Here is an 18,839-nt window from a genome sequence, read left to right as displayed (position 1 = left end):
GCACATTTTTCTACTTCATTGTGTGTGCAATATTTGCAAGGCAAATCTTTCTTGCAATCTTTAATTACTGTGGTGGGCAGGAGATTAGACTTTCAAATTTTTTAGCAGACAAATGGGTGATTGAAATAAAAATCTTAGGTTTCTCCAACTAAATCCAAAAGTAATATTGAAAACAATGAAATTCCACTGATGGACCATGCACAGAATATGTTAATCAGTATCAAGTAGGGTAGTGTTTGAAAATATGTATATAGGTGATTATATTTAAAAAAAAAAGTAATAAAAAGGCTGAGAGAAAACAGAAAAAGGCAAAAGTAGTTAGTTCCCAGTGCAGGTTAATTCCAGGCCATGCTCCAATTGCTTTATTTGCAAGGTTGCAGTGAAGTAATTTCAATTACTTAAGGCAGCACAGAACATAATGTGCAATTGTGAATAAAATTTGCAATGCACCTAAGTACTATCCAGATTTTCCCACAAAGAAAGGGAATCAAGCACTGGAGAAATCAGATACACGATGCTGGGCATCTGCATCATTTGAACCCCTCCCTTAGGCACAGGTGAACAGGACTCTGGCAAACAGCTACAGCTGAGAGCCTACCATGTAAGGGGGGATACAAAAATGTTCAGACAGGATTATTATCAGTCAGTGTATTCACAGATAAACACCAAGAAGAGAAAAAGAATTACTCAAGTTTAAGGATATATTGCTGACACAAGGGCAAATGGGTCTAAACTACCTACCAACACATACGTAAGGCTGGAAATTTGAAGCCAAGTCCTAAGCATTCAAGCCATGAAGTTCAGCAGCAGCCCCCACAGTTGGAATAGTGAAGGCAAAAAAATCCCTACAGCTGTAAAGATAGAACTCAAATTGAGTAAGAAGGCTCATTGTGGTACCAGTGACAACTGAGGACATCATGACCCAGACCCGCCTCTATATTTGGCAAAGAGGAGAAAACAGGGGATGCACTCATTGTGATTTATTAATGGTCTCAAACTTATTAAATCTCATGCATTTTGAGTACCTGAATTCCCAGCCTTAATTAAATGGGGAGGAGGGGAGGAAAGGGAGAAAGATGATTGCCCTGAGTTCATCTGGAGTTCTAGGAAAATCAAATGAAAAATTAAAAAAAGAATCCACATTCTTTAAGAATCATCTCTGAAAAAGTTCTAGTTTTCAGAAGTACACCACTTAGGTTTTGTTTCATGAGTAAACAATGTAACCCTAGCCAAGCAGCTCCTAAATTTATGTAAGGCCGTTCTCCTACCGGAGGGAAATAATTTTCCCTTATAAAGCAAAAATCATCAAGTTACCTAAACCCAACATTATAAACAAGAACTAAACCACTTTTAGATTCTGGCAGTACCTGCAAAAAATCTGAGAAGCTGCCATATGAGCTGCTTACACCATCAGATATGTTTTACATAATAAAGCGCAGGAGTTAATATGCTCTTCTGGGTGGCTCTAACAGAGCATTAATACATGCAGGAGAACAGCAGGACAGGGTAAAGTACCAGGATTTTATGCCGGCTTTTCCCCTTGCTAGGGAATGCAGGACAAGCTGATTCAATGTATTCAATATTAGTCTAAACGGAGAACCAGCGGACAGAAGTGCTGCGGCAGTGAAGCTACTTCAGCACTGCAGCATAATGCAGGGCCGAAAAAAAAAAAAAAAAAAAAAAACAAACACCACCAAAACCTGAAAACCCTTATAACAAGGTTGGACAGCCATCAATTCAAAACCCCACCTGCAACAGATTAGATGTAAAATCGTTCTCCAGGCTTCAGGGGTACTTGCAGACATTGCTGTAATTAAAACCAGCCTGAGGGCATTCTAACTGCAGTGGCTAAAGGACTTTTCTTGAAGCCAAAAAGAGCCAAATGGCTGCAACACAGCTGCTTATTAAATTTTAGTAGAAGCAGGAAGGATGCAAAAAACTTGGGGGGGGGGGGGGGGGGGCGGGGCAGAAATCTCCAATTTCAAGCCAGAAACTGTCAGATCCAAGTTGTCCACCTAAGCTTGCCTCCAACTATCAGATCCCCAAAAGCACAGTGTACCCTTACAGTTATTTTTGTGGTTGACAGCGTCTCACTGGAAGCCAAAAAGAAACTTGGAAACTGCTTTTAAAATTGGTTTGGGTAATGGTTTTGAAACCTTTGGGCTAACAGCTCAGACGACAAAGTTATTCTTTTCAATAGAAAGGAGGAAGCACAAAGCCTTAATTTCTCACCCCTTGCCACAGCACGCTTTTGCGGGGCCTCAGCTGCCCTCGAGATAGTAGGGCCAAGAGTCCCCGTTACATGCCACCCTCCGAAGAAGCGGACACAGTTGGGTTGCTGATGACCTTAACGCTCTGCTATTATACTCGGTACTGCTTCTAATCACCTGGCAAGGGCTGAGATCAAAAATGGAAGCCAATTTTTCATAGCCCAGACAGTCATGAGTTGGCAGCAGCTTTCTATCACGTTGGTCCATCGCTGTTTGCACAACATTCAGAAGATGTGCATGTACACACTGAAGAGGGAGGACTTCACTGAATTGAATGCCTCACTGAAGAGGGAACACACTACTCTGAAGTTGGAAGGCCCTTAATAAAATACCTGGCACTTAAAAGCCCCTGAAGTCTTGACTTCAGTATTTGGGAAGACCTTTTAAAATGCTAACAGTTTTATTTTTGCCAGAGGAGAATTTCAGCCTTCTGCAACACCAGAATTAGATGGTGTTTGCAAAGGAATCAAATTTCATCTCTGGTTGAGAGCATGTAGCAAGACGGCTTCCTGAAAACACTCCTCCCCTAGCAAATTCTGCTTCTAAATGAATAAAATGGAATTAAGAGTTCCGACTATAAATCTTAATACACTATAAGTTGATTATATAATTATGAGACCTTTGTCATGAATAAATCCTAATTACAACAATTTACTGTAATGATTCATTTACATGGATTTTATTCTCATTAGAAGCAAGATTTATGCCAGCTGCTATGTAATAAATGTCTGTCTTTTTACCTATTAGATTTTTATACCAAGCATTCATTTCAGGGAATGGACTCCAGATCCACATAAGAAGTTGTGATTTTTTTTTTTTTAATTAATGCTTTCCAAAAATTCAGTGGATAAAGAGAAGTGTCAGCATATTATTTGCTTTAAAGGAATAGAAGAAAAGATTTCCCATTTGATGGATAATCATTTTTTCAGCACGTACCACTCAGTTTAGAGGAACAGTAATTTCAGTTAGGGTTTCTTCCTATGCTTTTATTTCTCTAGCCTTCCATGAGCTAATAGAACTCAGTTCATCCAATTCTGCCACAGTGCAATCGCATCTGTAAAATGAGCATCCTTAGATGTTTAGAGGTTAATTGAATGCTTATGAAGATCTTTACAGCCCCAGCATGAAAAGCAAACTTGAGTTCTAAGTCATTCAGACTATATTTAATTTTTGGTTTGAGTTTCACCAAGTACTCTATGAGAAGTGCTTCACATAGATTAAAGCTACCTTTGAAATTCTAAAGTTATAATTATGACTGCATAGAATCAGAATGGGTGTTTTCTGTCCCATGATAGTTGCCAACTAGCCACATCATTAGAAATCTAAAGTTCAGTTGTCTTCCCAAGCCTACATAAAAGAACACCATTTAATCCCTTCAGTTTGACCTTGTACAAACACAGGACTTCACCAAACTTTCAGAAGTTCACTGGCAACCAGCAATTCAAGAGCAGGCAACACAGAGAGGATGCGTTACCAAAGAAGAGGCCCCCAGAGCACATCCTTGCAGCACATTCCTCTCTCATAGATACTGGGGCTGGAAAAGGAGCACCCCCACTGATGCCAGCTGTAATGACAGAGCAGAGTGAGAAGTGCGCTTTTGCAAGCATGCAAGTCCTAAATCTGTCAGAAAAGACAACATATACTTTCAACATAAGTTCTTCTGGCAGAACTAGCTAGAAAAGGCAGGCATCATGGTAACAGCAGTGACAGGGACAAGGACAGATGCCACAGATTCAACGTCCTACTCTGCCACAGACGCAACCCTCCTCACCCTAAAATGAAGATAACTATTCTCCTACTCCATCAAGTGCTGCATGCACACCTCCATTAATATAATATGAAGAGGATAAGCAGAATATAATTAAAGATGAGAGAATGATTTTATAACAAATACAGCACATGCTTCTTTACTAACAGACAGTAATGTACAAGTAGGATGGGTGGAAGATCATCTGAAGTTGAATGCATTACAGTCTAACCAAAAATAAATGTTGTTGCGCTTCCCCTTCTTTCCATGGGCATTTTAAGAATATATCCTCTATTGTGCTTTCAAACTTGCACACTTATATTAGACTTTTTAAAAGCAATATAATTGACTTAAACCTTGGCTTCATAGCATATCTATAAGGTAGGTGACAACATCTGAGCTTCAAGCATTGAGTCATCAACATTAAAAGGCTGAGAAAAACATTAGGACAATTACTTTTACAACTGCTCTGCCATATCTACTCATTTGCCAATAGACGATATCAAGTCTCTCATCACCACCTCTAAGCACAACTCAATGGCAGGCATCACTAAGATCCCCAGAATCAATATGCACTTCCAGTACACACCTTAAATTTAAAGCCTGTTCTCACTAGGTAATTGGCCCAAAAGCCCAAAGTAACGTGAGCCAGAAGCTGCCGCTTGGATAGAAGATAAATGCAGTCCTCTGTGTGGAGAGGGAAAGATAAACACACTTCTACATTCAGGAACAGACTAAAGTCTTCCATGAAGGCCTGTGAACAATTCCATAAATAGGTCCAAAACACTTGAGATTCAGAGAAACCGAGCTGGTTTTCAGCTGATAACTTCAATTTCCTAAAACACAGATTATATGACTCAGAGCTGACTAAAGAGAAGTTGTGCTTAAGCCTTCTGCCAAACTAAACAATAGTGGATAAATGTAATTCTGTTCTAAAGATCACAGTTTATCCTACCCAGTAACAGTTTCCCTCCTATACCACAGAGCTTTAACTTTGAGACTCTAAATAAAAGTCAAGCCATGACTGTAGCAATGCAACTTCATGGCCCATACCTGTAACACACCCGTCAATCACATCACATACCCATCCTCTACTTGCAAAGTGATGGAATTATGTCACCCCGGGGGGGGTGTGGGGGCGGTAAGGCAAATGCCCCAATGTAAAAGCTTTTGATTCCAAGGACCAAAGTATAACTTTCAGGTATATTTGACACTCACTGGTGATGGCTTCCCAGGGCCTCATGATGCTCCTGACCCCCGGACTGCGCCCTAACCATAATACAATGAATTTTAATTCCTACAATTAAATACAGACTTTGCCTAGATTCTGAAGTTTTCTCCTTTATCCACAGAGGCTGTAGAATCAGGGTCAAAGCTGATGTATCAAGGGACATCTGTCACAAAGATGGCTTTTAGGAGGTATGGATTCCCTGTACCACAACCATGCCCCTACCTAGGCACATGCTCCTTCATTGGACTGAATACATTTGTGCCATAAATGTTAAGACGGAAGGCTTTGGTTTCAATCTAGCACAATTTCCAAACATCTAAACAGCAGACACTTCACAGACAGTTTATCTTTGTCACCATGATTTATTACCTTCTTTAACATTGCATTCATGTCAACTACAACTAGTTTCCTGGCTCCCTGGAAAATATGAAATAGTTCATTTATACTGCAGCATCACTTTGGGTATCATAAACAAGCTCTTATTTTCCCCCCTAGGCAGAAAGGAATTCATGCAAATAAAACTTGCCCAATATCTTCCAAAGTTATTAGGAGTACATATTCTTCCCAGCTAAAAATCATCCACAAATAACTTTAATGCCACAAAATGTACCTTATCAAAATATCCAAGGGAATGGAGATGAAGAATCAGACAACAAAATTTACATCCATCTGTCATTTAGTTAAAAGTTCCTTCTTTTTGTGAAGGGTCTGCAGAAAATCATACAAGGTATATTATACACAGAAGACATTTCTAATATTGTCTCTGTTTGCACTCCAACAGCAAGAGATGACAAGAATAACCATTTCCAGAGAAATAATCTGTCCCAAGAACGACACCTATTTTGGACTAAAATTTAGAGCAACATCCTCTCTGTAAGACACCAAAAAAACTAGTTTTGTTCTTCTGCCTAACATTTTTTAGGAAAAGCTAGTAGTTCCACCATCATGTTTCTGGAAAGGGACTAGAGAAACCTGCTTTTTAATAGCTGTAAATTGAAGGTTAAATCCTGAATTCACTGAACTTAAACACTAAGGTTGTAAGGGTACAAGCTTAGTACAACTGGTCATTCACTGTCTTGGCTCTTACCTGCATCAGTAAGATGGGTAGGAAATTCTGCACGTTGATGGATCAGTTCTTGGTGCTCTAATGCTATTGATTACCCCCAATCGTAAAAAGGAACAATTAACATTATACACATCAACAATCAGCAAGTGTTCGATACTTTTTGGCAAGAAATACTTATCGAAATTGGGCTCAAAGTGATACTTTCTGAGCTTTTCAGGTCAAATATTACAATGATGAATTCAGCAGCATAAACAGGATATAAATATTGAAGTTATGTAATGAAAAGTGATTACTTTATGGATAAGGACCTACAGGTCCAATTAAATCACCTGAAGATGACAGTGAACAACTTTACATGAAAAAAAATTCTAAAAAAATTCAAATGTTTCAAGATGAGTATCATGTAATACTGTAATCCTTTCAGCGAAACCAAATTATATTACTTTTTCATACTAGCGTTAAAATGTGTTTGTCCTCTTAACAGATACCATTTCTATGCTGCTGGCAACATGAGCAATAAACCACCAGTTCTCCATGTGGAGCATTTGCTTACTGAAGACTAAAAATACCTGCTAAAGAAGCTAAAAAACAAGCAAACAAAAAAAGATATCTTGAACCTAAAGAGATCATAGGGAAATACAGTTAAGGAAACACATGAAGGATGAAATGTGAGAACTGCCATTCCAGGTCATGTTTGGCAAACCATGGAGCACTACATCTTGTTTCTAACAGGAACCAGGAACCTCAGGCAAAGCGAGAATCATTTCACAACAGGAAGGTATGGGATAACCTACTGCACACCCAAGTCTCACCCTAAGGCTTAGCAGCTGGAGCTGGAGCTGTACCTTAAAACTGGAAGACTTTTGTCCTTTCTAGAAATTTGGAATTACCCTAACTCACCTCAATAACTGGGAAAACAAAAATCTTATTAAGATAGGAATTTCTCGCTGAAACTCAGCAAGTTCTCAGACTCAATTAATTATTTTTTTTATATAAAAAAGTGGTGTAGTTTTGGAAGCTTTTTTTTTGGGGGGGGGTAAAGGTGGGGGGAGGTACAGCAGCAGTTTGTGGGTTTTCTGTTTTGTTGTTGTTTGGTTTTAGTTCAGTTAGAACAGCAGTTCACTCCCCACTTCCCCCCTCAGGAATGGAGAAGAGAAAATAAAGCAAAAAGCTTCGGGAATCGAGACAAGGACAGGGAGGATGACTGACCCATTACAGTCATAGGCAAAAGACAGATTCATTAGGGTAATATAAAAAGAACATCATTAATTCAAACACTAACAACAACACTTAACAGAGTGGGACAGTGAGAAGCATTACCATGTCTTGAAATACCTTCCCTCCCCCCCTTCCTCCTGGGCTCAGGTTTGTTCCCCATATCTCAGTCTCCTCCCTGCAGCAGCGCAGGGGCAGGGAATGGGGGTTATGGTCAGTCCCACCACTCCTACCTCCTCAGGGGGAGCACTCCTCACATTATTCCTTTGCTCTACGAAGCTCCCCTCTCATGGGAGACAGTTCTCCACGAGCTTTCTCTGGCATGAGTCCTTCCCACGGGACGCAGCCATTCCCGTGCTGCCCCGACACGGGTCACCCCCGCGTGTTGCAGTACTCCCAGCACTGAACTACAAGAGTGGAGGGGCTGCTTATTCCCACAGGGTCCTGGCTTCCTTCGGGTGTGGACACCTGTCCCGGTGCAGACTCCTCCACAGGTTGGCATCTACTCCACCACCTGTGATCTCCACGGCTGGCGGGGGAGGGGGGGGGAGCAGCCCCTGACCCTCTCAACATGGGCTGCAGGGGGGTGTCTGCACTGGCACACCTCCCCCCCCACTTCTCTTCCTTTCTTCCACTCAGTGTTTGCATAGGTGTCCCCCTCGCAACTCCTCCTCACAAGTCCCAACCCTCCCTCCCAGGTTCCCCTTCTTAAATACATCACCGCAGAGGTGCAGCCACTGTCGCCCACTGGCTCGGCCTTGGCCAGGGGTGGGTCTGATTTGGAGCCGGGGGAGCTTCAAGAATCTTCTCACAGGGGCCACTGCTTTAGCCCCTCCCCTGGTACACAAATCCAGAACACTCAGAAAACCAGATCCCATTTTGAAGAAACTGCAAACGCCTGAAGTAGCAGTTTCATGGAAAGTCAAAGGACTTGTGTTTTTAAGTGCCACTTTATTATGGGACAGTATTATTGTTATTAATATTATATACACCTCCCTCTGCTCTATCTCATGGCTATATTCCAGAATTTCCATTGAATGTCTCCTTATCCCTGAGAAGACACACAACAAATAGAATAAAATCAGGGTATCAAAACAGCTAACTAAGAAACAGTACATAAATACGTAGAATCTTTTAAAACCTGAATACATTAATGCATAAAATCTGTAAAGTAATACTTTCTACCCTTCCAAAGACCTGAATTTCTCCCTTAAATATGATTTATTTTAAAGTTTTTTTCCATAAAAAGAAATTAACAGATATTTTCCTTTTTTTAAATGTAAACAAAAGCATCTGGGATGAAAATGAAAGACTAAATCATGAGAAGGGAAAGGTTATTGGAAATGCCAACAGATCTACTGAGCCAAGACAGTGCCTACCACAAATGATGCCAGATTTTGCAAGCTGCCATCGCTACCATAATTGGTGTAAATTCTAGCCCTATTCTAGTACCTATGTACTTAAAATGTATGTCACTTATGAACACAAGATAATAACAGACAATTATTATCAATATAGCAAAAAATAAACTTCTGAATGTATCACATTTAATATTCCTCCTCTGGCTACAAACTGGCAATTTCAAATGGACTGTGATTTGTTGCAAGCACGCAAGGAGACTGGGAGCGATGACCAAATGGTAAATACCTAACATCACAAGATTAAAATAGAGTCAAGAAGTCTTGAATGTTTTCTAAAACGTAATGCAAAAGACACGCATGAAATAGCTCTTTCAGTAAACAGTATTTCTTTAAAAAAGCACACACAGGTAGCAAGCAGTAAGAACAGAGAGATATAAACTCCCTGGTAGAACAGGATTATGTCTTAAAAATCCTTACATTCATACAGTTCAGGATTAAAAAAGGCTTTAAAGAAGCTAACAGAAGGTATAAATTATAATTTTGCTCTCCAATGCTAACAAAAGACCACCCCAATCTACTTTCAGATGCTAACCTTCAAATATCTTACTTCCCTGTTCAACCATGCAGGAGGAAATAAGCAAGAGCACTTCAAAGCAATAGGTGACACAAAGGAGAGCTGACATCACGGCCAGGACTGCATCGCTCATGGACGCTCTGCTTTTGCTTTGGCTTCTGTTACAGGCTGTTTTGGCTACCCTGGGAAGCTGCCCAGTTTCTTCTCAGGAAAAATGGGTAAGGGATGCTTTCTCTTGTGTTTGGCTTTGCTTCTTTAAGATTAAAAAACACATACAGCTTTCTTTAAATTTTGTTTTTCCTTTTCAAGGCTTTGTATTTCTCTAACAGTCTCTGAATTCTCCACTAGTATAATAACACATGCAATGAAAGCTATGCTGACTAAAAAAAACATGATAAAACTAAAATGCACTCCATCCCTACTTTAAGGCCATTCTTTAAGCTTTAAGATACTATTCCAAGATCTTGTCCAGCCCCTTCTGCTTGGCACTTGCACAGATGTCAGTAACAGTGCAGCATCCCCATGTACACACCCCTTCACCTGGCATGCTTCATGCTCTGCCACCCACTGCTGGGACATGTCAGTACTGTTTCCCTTTCAGAGCATAACAATGATACCAGATTTACATGCCAGCTCTTCACAGGCTGAATATCTGAAATTCCTTACACTCAGGCTGCAAAGGATAAGAAGGGATATCCTTCCCACCTGTTTTCCCTTGCCATAGGCTTTAAATGCCATTTTGACACAAATACTTCTGGCTACATAAAATTAATTTCTTGAGTGAACTATTCTTAGCCAAATACCACCGAGATTCAGAACATCTGAAAGATCAAAGCAAGAAAAATAACTTAAGGAAGGGAGAATTTTGTATTAAAAGCCATAAATACATAATTATTCTACAACCTTTCAACATAGCTTCGAAATGTCAGTCATTTCCCTGAAAGGCATGTGCTGAGCAGACAAGAGAAACAACATATTTCTGGTTTTACTAACAAGGACCCCAACCTTTCTTGCTTCTGGTGCAACAAGAATTTCATTCCATTAGAGAATACACTTAAGCAAATGTATCTGAGTGCGTGGCCAGTGTTTTGGGCACACAGCGCAGTTGGAAGAAAGAAAAGGAGTATGACAGAGGAGGGGTAAACAGCTTCTGATTTGCTAAAGGTGGAAGAGGAAGAAAGAAAGAGGAAGAAAGAAAAGTTACCACCAAGATCCAGTACTTGTGTTTCACAAATTAAAAACCTCAATTCATATCTGCTCCCCCATCCAGCTTTCTTTTGTGTAGGAAATCTGACATCTTGATACCTCTGACATATGCATTTCTTTCTGCAGGAAAAAACTGAGCTTTCTCCACAGTGTACCAGTTGTCAAGCTGTCAAGATGACTAACGTTCACATCACTGCCACATCACTATTGTTGTCCTGTTTAAGCACTAAAAGCACCTGTCAGAAATTTTCTGTCAAATTAAAATACTAAAAAGAAAATAGTAGAAATCATTGTGAAAAAGGATTCCCAGCTGGAGAAAGAAAAAAGAATAAATCACAATCTAAGTACAAAATTATATCTTCTTCAAATATTAGCATGGATAATTGTAATACCTGGAATAAAGAAAAAAATTATCCCTAAACCTGATGCATCAGGACAATAAATTGCCATGAGGAAAACACTTCCATATGTTAGAATTTTGTATAATTAGATGAATCCCTTGACTAAAATGTGCAATGAAGAAAAGCAGAAGAAAAAAAAAAAAAAAAAAAATCACAGCCTTCCTCTAGCACAGCACTTAGTGAAAACAGCCTAGTGCACTATTTGGATCATAAATTTTCTCCTGGGATGAACTAAAGTTCAAATCCTGCACACTAGCACAAGTATCCTGGGGATAGGAGGGAACACATGAAAGTATCACCTTTCATCACAAGTGCACACAACACAACTCCAAACACACCAATAGAAAAAATTCAAAGGTTGTCATCTGTGGCTGATGGTTCTTTCTTCCACCATAAATTACTGCCCTTGAAGCCAGGACAGCAGAACAGGTGCTGAATTTGCACCTTAACACCTGTAGTTCAGAGTATTACCATGAACTAATATTGGGGAAAAAAAAAAAAAAACAAAAACAAAACAACCACCTCTGCTATGGAGGCAATCAACTCCATCAGACAGCAGGGTGGACACAGCTGGGGCTGGCAGCCTCTCAAATCCTCTCAGCATGAGTTTACTGATCATCTACTACATGTCTTTTCACGTTAATTCCAGGTATTTGTTCTCTAGAAGCCTGAGCCAGTAACCTCACAGATAAGTAGCACTTACAGGGAAGAACTGCCTTCTAGACGTCACAGAAAAGACAGCAAATTAAAGGCACTAAGCTAACAAAATAATTACACTCAATATTATCCAAGCAAAAAAACCCCGAGATCTCTAGTTCAATGCTTATCCAGAAAACAGCTGTAGATGTGCCAAGAAATCCATAAAAGGGTGTGTAACCCAGCTGTAGTCAAGCAAGTATTGATTTCATGGAAATCTACACCGACACACTGTGCTATAAAGCTGTGTAGTTACAAATTCAGGAAGTCATCCCACAGTGTCAATGACCTCTTACCAAGTTTGTGGCTTGATAACAGTCTGGAGAGAATTAGAATCAAAGAACTTGCCCCTCTCTCCTAACAAAAAGTAAGAAAGCAATCAGCCTGCCTTCTTCCACTCAAGTCTGGGAAGATGAGCTTCTTTCCTCCTTCTCATTAGCTGCAGAGACTAAAGAACCTAATGGAGGTAAATAGAAAGGAGATCAGCAGGAAGTACCACTACAGGTGCTGAAGAACTCGAAGGGTTTTCTTATGTTGCTCTATCCAGAAGCATAAAGACTAAGAGTCTGAAAAAGTAGAAACTGACCAATCAAAAAGTATCAGTTGTCTTTTCTTGAGCCTGCAAGTGATTTCCAACATCCCTCCCACCTCCTCCTCTGAGATCAGATTCTTTTACTCATCCCCTAGACATCGCATCAGAAGCCCTGCCAGGTCCCTCCAGCCTCCCAAAACTCCACAAAGAACAGCCACGAACTGGTGTGTTTGAGCACACACGTTCCTCCCAGCTCTATGCATCCACCTGTCACTGAAGCTTTTCCAGTGCTCTGCCCCACCAGACAGGAATGAACCAGCGTCATATGATGCCACCCACACCTTTTTCTGCTCAGGCTGCCAATCCTCTCTATTCTTGTGTTCAAGGTATCATGCATGCTTATGTTCTCAACAGTAACGGCAAAACTGTTTCAAAATCTGAGATAAGTCATATGAAAAGTCTCATAAACAATTGAAGGAAATCACTGTAGAAAACACAGATGGCATCGCAATAGGGAGAGTTCTATAAAAGAGTTTAAAGTAAATTTATCATCATCATCTGCCCTGAACAAGACACTTTAGAAAAATGCACCAGCTCCCCTCTGGCACCCAATTCTCGCAGAACACTTTGTCCTCAGGTAAGAGAGGGTGTAGGAAAGTCAAGCACTGAGCAAAATCAGCTTGAAACTTGGGCAAGTACCCCCGGCGCCTGTGGGGAGGCCCGAGCGTGTCAGGACCAGGGACAGCGGCCCGGCCGCGGCCGCCCCCGCCGTGAGCAGCCCCCCCCGGGGCAGAAAGGGGGGCCGGCCCCCCCGGGGTAAGCCCCGGGTAAGGGAAACTTCAAAGTGTCTCAGGCTCAACTCAAAAGGAACCGCAGGAAGCACACTGAGCTCGATGTAACAGCCCAAGGATACTGCTTATACGGCATCTCTAAATGCATTGGAAGGCATGAAAAACACGTTTGAGAGTAAAAATAACAATTTCAATCCACACACGTCGATTTTGACACATATACGTTAATTTCAATCAATGTTGGTTTTAAAGATTTATTTGACCAGGCTTTCGGCTCAGAAGTTTCTTCTACTGCTCATTTAACAAACATGAATGAGGCAGCTACCACAAAAACCTTTTCACAGCCGGTAAAGAAGGGCTTCTCTATTCAGGTCACGTAACAATAAAATGAACTCGTCGTTTTTTTTCTTTTAAAAAAAAGATTAAGTTATATACATTCAAAAACTAGACACAAAGAAAACAACTCGAAGCTAAAATAAACAGGCTTTGCAAAAGGCGTTTCCTTCACGCAAGGGGCTGTCATCACTCTGCAGGACTTGTTCCATCCACACAGATGAGCGAGAAGCCTCCTCCACCAATTCTGCGTCAGGGGTGGCTGGCCATCCTTGCCAGCCTGCTCACGCTCCACCAAGATCCATGGGGAACCAGTCAACAAACACTCCGGGGCTGAGAGCTCGGCGGCAGCAGCCCCTCTCCTCTCCCACTCACGCTCCTCCTGCCAGTCCCTGGTGGGGAGCTGGAACTGGACTTGCTTGGGGCGGCTGTTCTGCCCTTCCCCACGCAGCACGGCTCCCAAGGCCACTGGGAGATGCAGCCGCCGGGCCGGTGGTGCCCCAGGACACGTGGAAGGTGTGGAAGTGCTCCTCCAGCCCCCGGGAACCCTGCGGGAACCAGAGCCGCCTCTCTCGCCTCCCCCCGCCTCCACGGTCGCACCAGGAGTGGGGGCAGCTGCCAGCCCCTGCCCCCGGGACACCAGCCCCACAGTGATGCAACAGGGGGCAAAGGCTCCTGGGAAATGCCGCAGCCAATGGGCTGCCACATGCAAATGAGCACGGTGACACCGGCCACCGGCATGGCCTCAGGCCCTGGGCACAGGACCCGGAGGTCCCCAGCCAACCCCTTCCCCGAGGCCTCTCCTTGCAGCCCCCTCTGCTCCCACTGCCCCTGGACAGGCTCCCAAGATCACACATCTCCCACCACAACCCCCCCAACCCCTTCGGAATCCCTGGGCCAGTTCCAACCCCTCCTGGCCAGGGAAGGAAAGTCCCATAGCCAATGTGGACCCAGCAGTGCCACAGAAACAGAGGCACAACGAAGGAACTCTCCGTTCAAGGGCTCTGGTACAGGGCAAGGATGAAGCTTGAACTCACCTTTACAAACCACAGAATCCACCTGGAAAAACAAACACGAAGTACCCACCAGCCCCAACTGCCCAAAAGCTAGTCCTTCCTCACCAGTCAGGAGACGAGGGAAGGACCTGGCCGGTGGCACCCCTTGTCCTCTGTGTCACACACAAGTGATCCCCGCCTCGGCCTTAGTGCCACTGACTACGGGAGACCAACACACCAAACAAACCTGATGAGAGATTTGGTAAAGCAGCGTTACCTTCCCCTTCCGTAGGACGTCGCATGGAGTTTATCGCACAGGTCTCCCTACGCTGCCCTCCTCCATCAAAGCCCTTCGTCTGTTTTAGAGACATTCCTGGCTCTTGCTCTAGGCCTTGGGAAAAGCCCTTGCAAGTGGCTGGGGGATCACGACAACCGGCCTGGCTACCCAAGCACAACAAGGGACCCTTCTGCAGGGGAACTGGCCAAAGCATTGCTCCCCGACAGCTCAACCACCACGCAACCTGCTTGTCCCCATCCCCTTCCTGAAACAGCTACAGGCAGGGACACAGGAACACCAAAGTCCTTACCCCGGTTGCCTTCCCATCTTCAAGTATTACACCAAGGTTTATGTGTAAAGCTGTCTTGATTAACAAGAAGCTTGGCTGCAGAACTGAATTACCAAAATCAAATAATTAAAGACAAGGATAGCTGGTGCTAATCTAACACATGTACACAGATTTCCTAATAAATGTAATTACAGTATTTCTGTAACGCATTTTGGGTCTTTCTTTCTACCTCCTAATTAGCCACTGGCAAGCAGGAAGAGGAGTGCAGACACAGTCAATGCCGAGAGGCTGGAGCATGGTTCCTCCGAAGCTGCTTTCATCTGACTCAGTACCACAGTAGTGGAAAGCAGACATTTAGGTTGTTGATCTGTCAGTTATTTCTGATTTACTAACAGTATCAGTAATGATGTACCAAATACAGAGAGAGCACTGACCACCTCCTCTTTGCAGACTTTTGCAAAAGAAATACTTTGTACAAAGAACAGAAGAAGTTTTAGTACAAAGTGCTTAAATATAGTCTAGGCACCTAATTAAAAACATGGCTATTACTGGGTATAACTAGCTATTATCCTGACTCCTAAAGCAAATTTTTTTCAGATGTTGTGTTAGTTATTCCGTTTGAATGCTTATCACTAGAAGAGTAATTCCTAGATTCATCTTGTATGTCAGGTGCTATCTTTTGAGTTACTTCACCTTTTATGTTTAAATAATGTTTTCACTTAAGTTAAAAGAAGTTGGTCTTGCTATCTTACAATCAGCTCTAAAGCCTACAATCTGTTTACCTACCTTTTCTTGCAGCTCCTGTTTTAACCTCTCCTCCTTCTCCTCCTAACAGAAACTGCCTCCTTTCTGGGCATCTGGACAGGTATTATACCAGACCACAGCTTCTAGATTCATTATATAATACTATGCAGTCTGTCTGGATACTGTACATTAATACAGTGCATAAGAACACAGTGATAGCACTTCTAATCAGAGACAAACAGTTCCTGCATCTCTAAGGCATTTAAGGACATAATTCAACCCCAATGTTACTACTAGACTCAAAGATATTTGGAAAGGGAAGAGAAGGGCACAGGACAAAGAAAATCCTCAGACACAAGTATCAGTTCTACCATTCGCAGCACTCAGTTTGGGAAAGGGAAAGTCTCAGCAGGTTTTCAACAACAAAATATAGTACTTTGGGATTAAAAAAGAAGTGTAAGAGGTGGCTCTAGCTCGAAAAAGCAACCAAAAGACTTCTGGCCTTGCAAACCTCCCCAGGGAGGGAACACAAAGTAGAAGGCAAAGCAGAGAGCAGCACTTAACAACTCGGCAACTGAAGGGTATTTTTCAACCTTTATTTTAGGGCCCCAAAGTGTAAGTACCTCCTCAATAGCAAAGTGGGGGGAAAAAAGGCACAATACTTCTGCACGCCTAAATCTGAGAAACAAGCCCACGTATTAAAAAAAAAGTTTTACTGGGGACAGAGTCAGTGGAGCCAAGAATACAGGGCTGGGTGCAATGGCACGCACCCTGCCCCAGCAGAGGTTTCTTTTTATAGCTCCAGTCCTCCTTTTTGTACCTGCGCAGTTCCTCCTTCTTGGTTTCTTCAGGGCTGTCTCTCCCTGCACTTTCCCACCGCTTCACTACTTCTTATCACAAAACAGCTGCTGAGCGGGGGAGACAACCACAATGCTGTATGTAACCTTTGGTTTAAACATGGAATCAAACAAAGAACAATGCAACATAGCCACACCAAGCAACCAGTCCACTGGCTTTCCTTCCCCCCCTTCCTCCCCAGCGTGGTCTGGGTGGTCCTTGGGGTGGGATGGGTTGGTGGGGGAACAAAGTCCAGGTTCCTCTTCATCAGGAGCTCTTTGCTTAACCCTTTTTCTGCTGGCTTCCATTCCTCTTTACATGATACCTAACCACAGACCACCCCCCCATCCTTTTGCTTGCCCAACTCCACACAATGACCAACCATGTGCCTAACTTGTGATCAAAAAAGGCTTGTTAAACTGTTATAATTTTTAACAACACTGATTTTTAATAACAGCTTTAGCCTAACTCAATAAAAGTAATTGTTTAATTACTTTTAGCAAAAGTAAAATGCTTCTGTTATTTATCACATAAATCATAAGAGAAAAAGAGTGTAATCAGAATGAGATAACACAGTGGGGAACAGAGTCAGATAGATATAAGCATAGCACCTGACCACTTTGGAGGAGCTCTTTCACATATTTAGACACTAAATTCAAAAAGAAGCATTCACAAATGATCCTGTTTTGTACATGAGGCTAGAAGACTTAGATGTCTGGACTTTCAGGATCGCCTGCATAACACGACTGAAGATTCATCTCTTGCAAAGTTGACCAAAAAAAACTTTAAAAAAAAAAAAAATCCATGGACTTCAAACAAAACCTCAAACACATTAATGGAGGGATTGAATGCTGTATGTTGTCCATTACATGAATCCAAGATTTTAGTGAAAAAGTTAGCATTCCAGAAAAAAGCTCAAGTTAAAAACCATCAGAAGAGGATTGTCTCCCCCATCACTGACTTTTTTGGCTTGAGTAAGTCACCTGGGAGCCCCGTTTGTCTCTATTCCATCTGTCAGGATGAGGCAATATTTTCATCCTGTCATGGAGATAGATCAGCTCATAAAAAAACCCTCAAAATATTTAATTTGTAGTTAAAGAAAAATATGCTTTAAGCCATTCTTTGTCAAAAATGTTCTTGGCTTTGTAGATCATGACTCCAAAGTAGCAGAAGCATAGATGACCCTAAGAACATCAATGGAAACATAGGAAAGATACCAAAGACCTACTTAGACACCATTATCAACATAATTGTGACCAGTTGTCTAGAACTACCACGTTGGGTCTACTGACAAGACACCACAAAATTGCAGTTTAACCTCTTCCTACACGAGCTCCATGACAGTACCTTAATCTTCCTTGGTTAATTAAACAGTGACACAAGAGAGCATATTTTGCTTATCTCTTATTAGCTGCTTAGGATTAACACTGGGGTATTACTCTGCAGCACAGTTTCTTACATTGGGTTTAATGATAAAAGTTATACATCCAGTAACTCTGCAGAGTTACTACAAGAACAGCATAGAAATAGCACAATGAAGATAAACTCAGATAACTAAGAACTGTAAAGTATGATATTAAACAAGAAATATTTCCAATTCCCTCTGTACTAAGGCATTACCTAGTGAAAGGCGTTCCTGATGAGGAAATCCCTTGGACAACATTTTCCTTTCAATTCCAAAGAATACAAAACCAGCATGTAAGAACGGTAAGTCAAGACCAAAGATTGTTGATAGTGGTATCATGCCTTAAGCAGCAGGCAATGTAGAGGGAGAGGGAGGATTAGATGACAATGGCAGGAGTACATTACCCTTCTCCTCAGTACCCTCGCAGTCCCCAGTGATTCGCAGGTCAGTGACCTCCTGTGCCAGAGCTGTGTATGTGGCAGCTCCCGCTCTGTGGCAACACACTGATTTCTAGCCCTTCCCTCATAACTTTTAACACCTGATTTCCTCTTTCGACTGCACTGAATAGAGGAACTGCTGTGGAACTCTTACAGCTCCAAAACCAGGTAATACCAACTTGTTCTGAGAACACGTTTGTAAGCCAGCTAAACCTAGCGGCAGAGTTTCTAACACAACCAGTTTTTAGGCACATCCCTACCTTTCCACAAAACCATGTACTCTTCTTCCCTGCTCTTCAAAGCTTCTAGCACAACTAGAAGAAAGAATATACCCTCATGAGCAGCGAGGAACAATGATCAAGATTTCAAATGTGCTCTTGTACAAGAGGACACACTAACAAGCCTAGAACTGGGTATAATAAAGCCCTCACA

The 18,839-nt window shown here is 42.1% G+C and overlaps 1 protein-coding gene across 2 annotated transcripts in view; it reads right to left on the bottom strand.

The window, feature by feature from the left end:
- Positions 1 to 18,839, bottom strand: part of KIAA0930 (KIAA0930 ortholog) — a 77,876-nt gene that overhangs the window by 41,805 nt on the left and 17,232 nt on the right. The gene's annotated exons all lie outside the window — the stretch shown is intronic.

The sequence above is a fragment of the Tyto alba genome, unplaced genomic scaffold, assembly GCF_018691265.1.
Source record: "Tyto alba isolate M040663 unplaced genomic scaffold, T.alba_DEE_v4.0 Super-Scaffold_21, whole genome shotgun sequence".
NCBI lineage: Eukaryota > Metazoa > Chordata > Aves > Strigiformes > Tytonidae > Tyto > Tyto alba.
The sequence above is the reverse complement of the archived record's forward strand: the minus strand, read 5'-3'. Positions and strand labels throughout refer to the sequence as shown.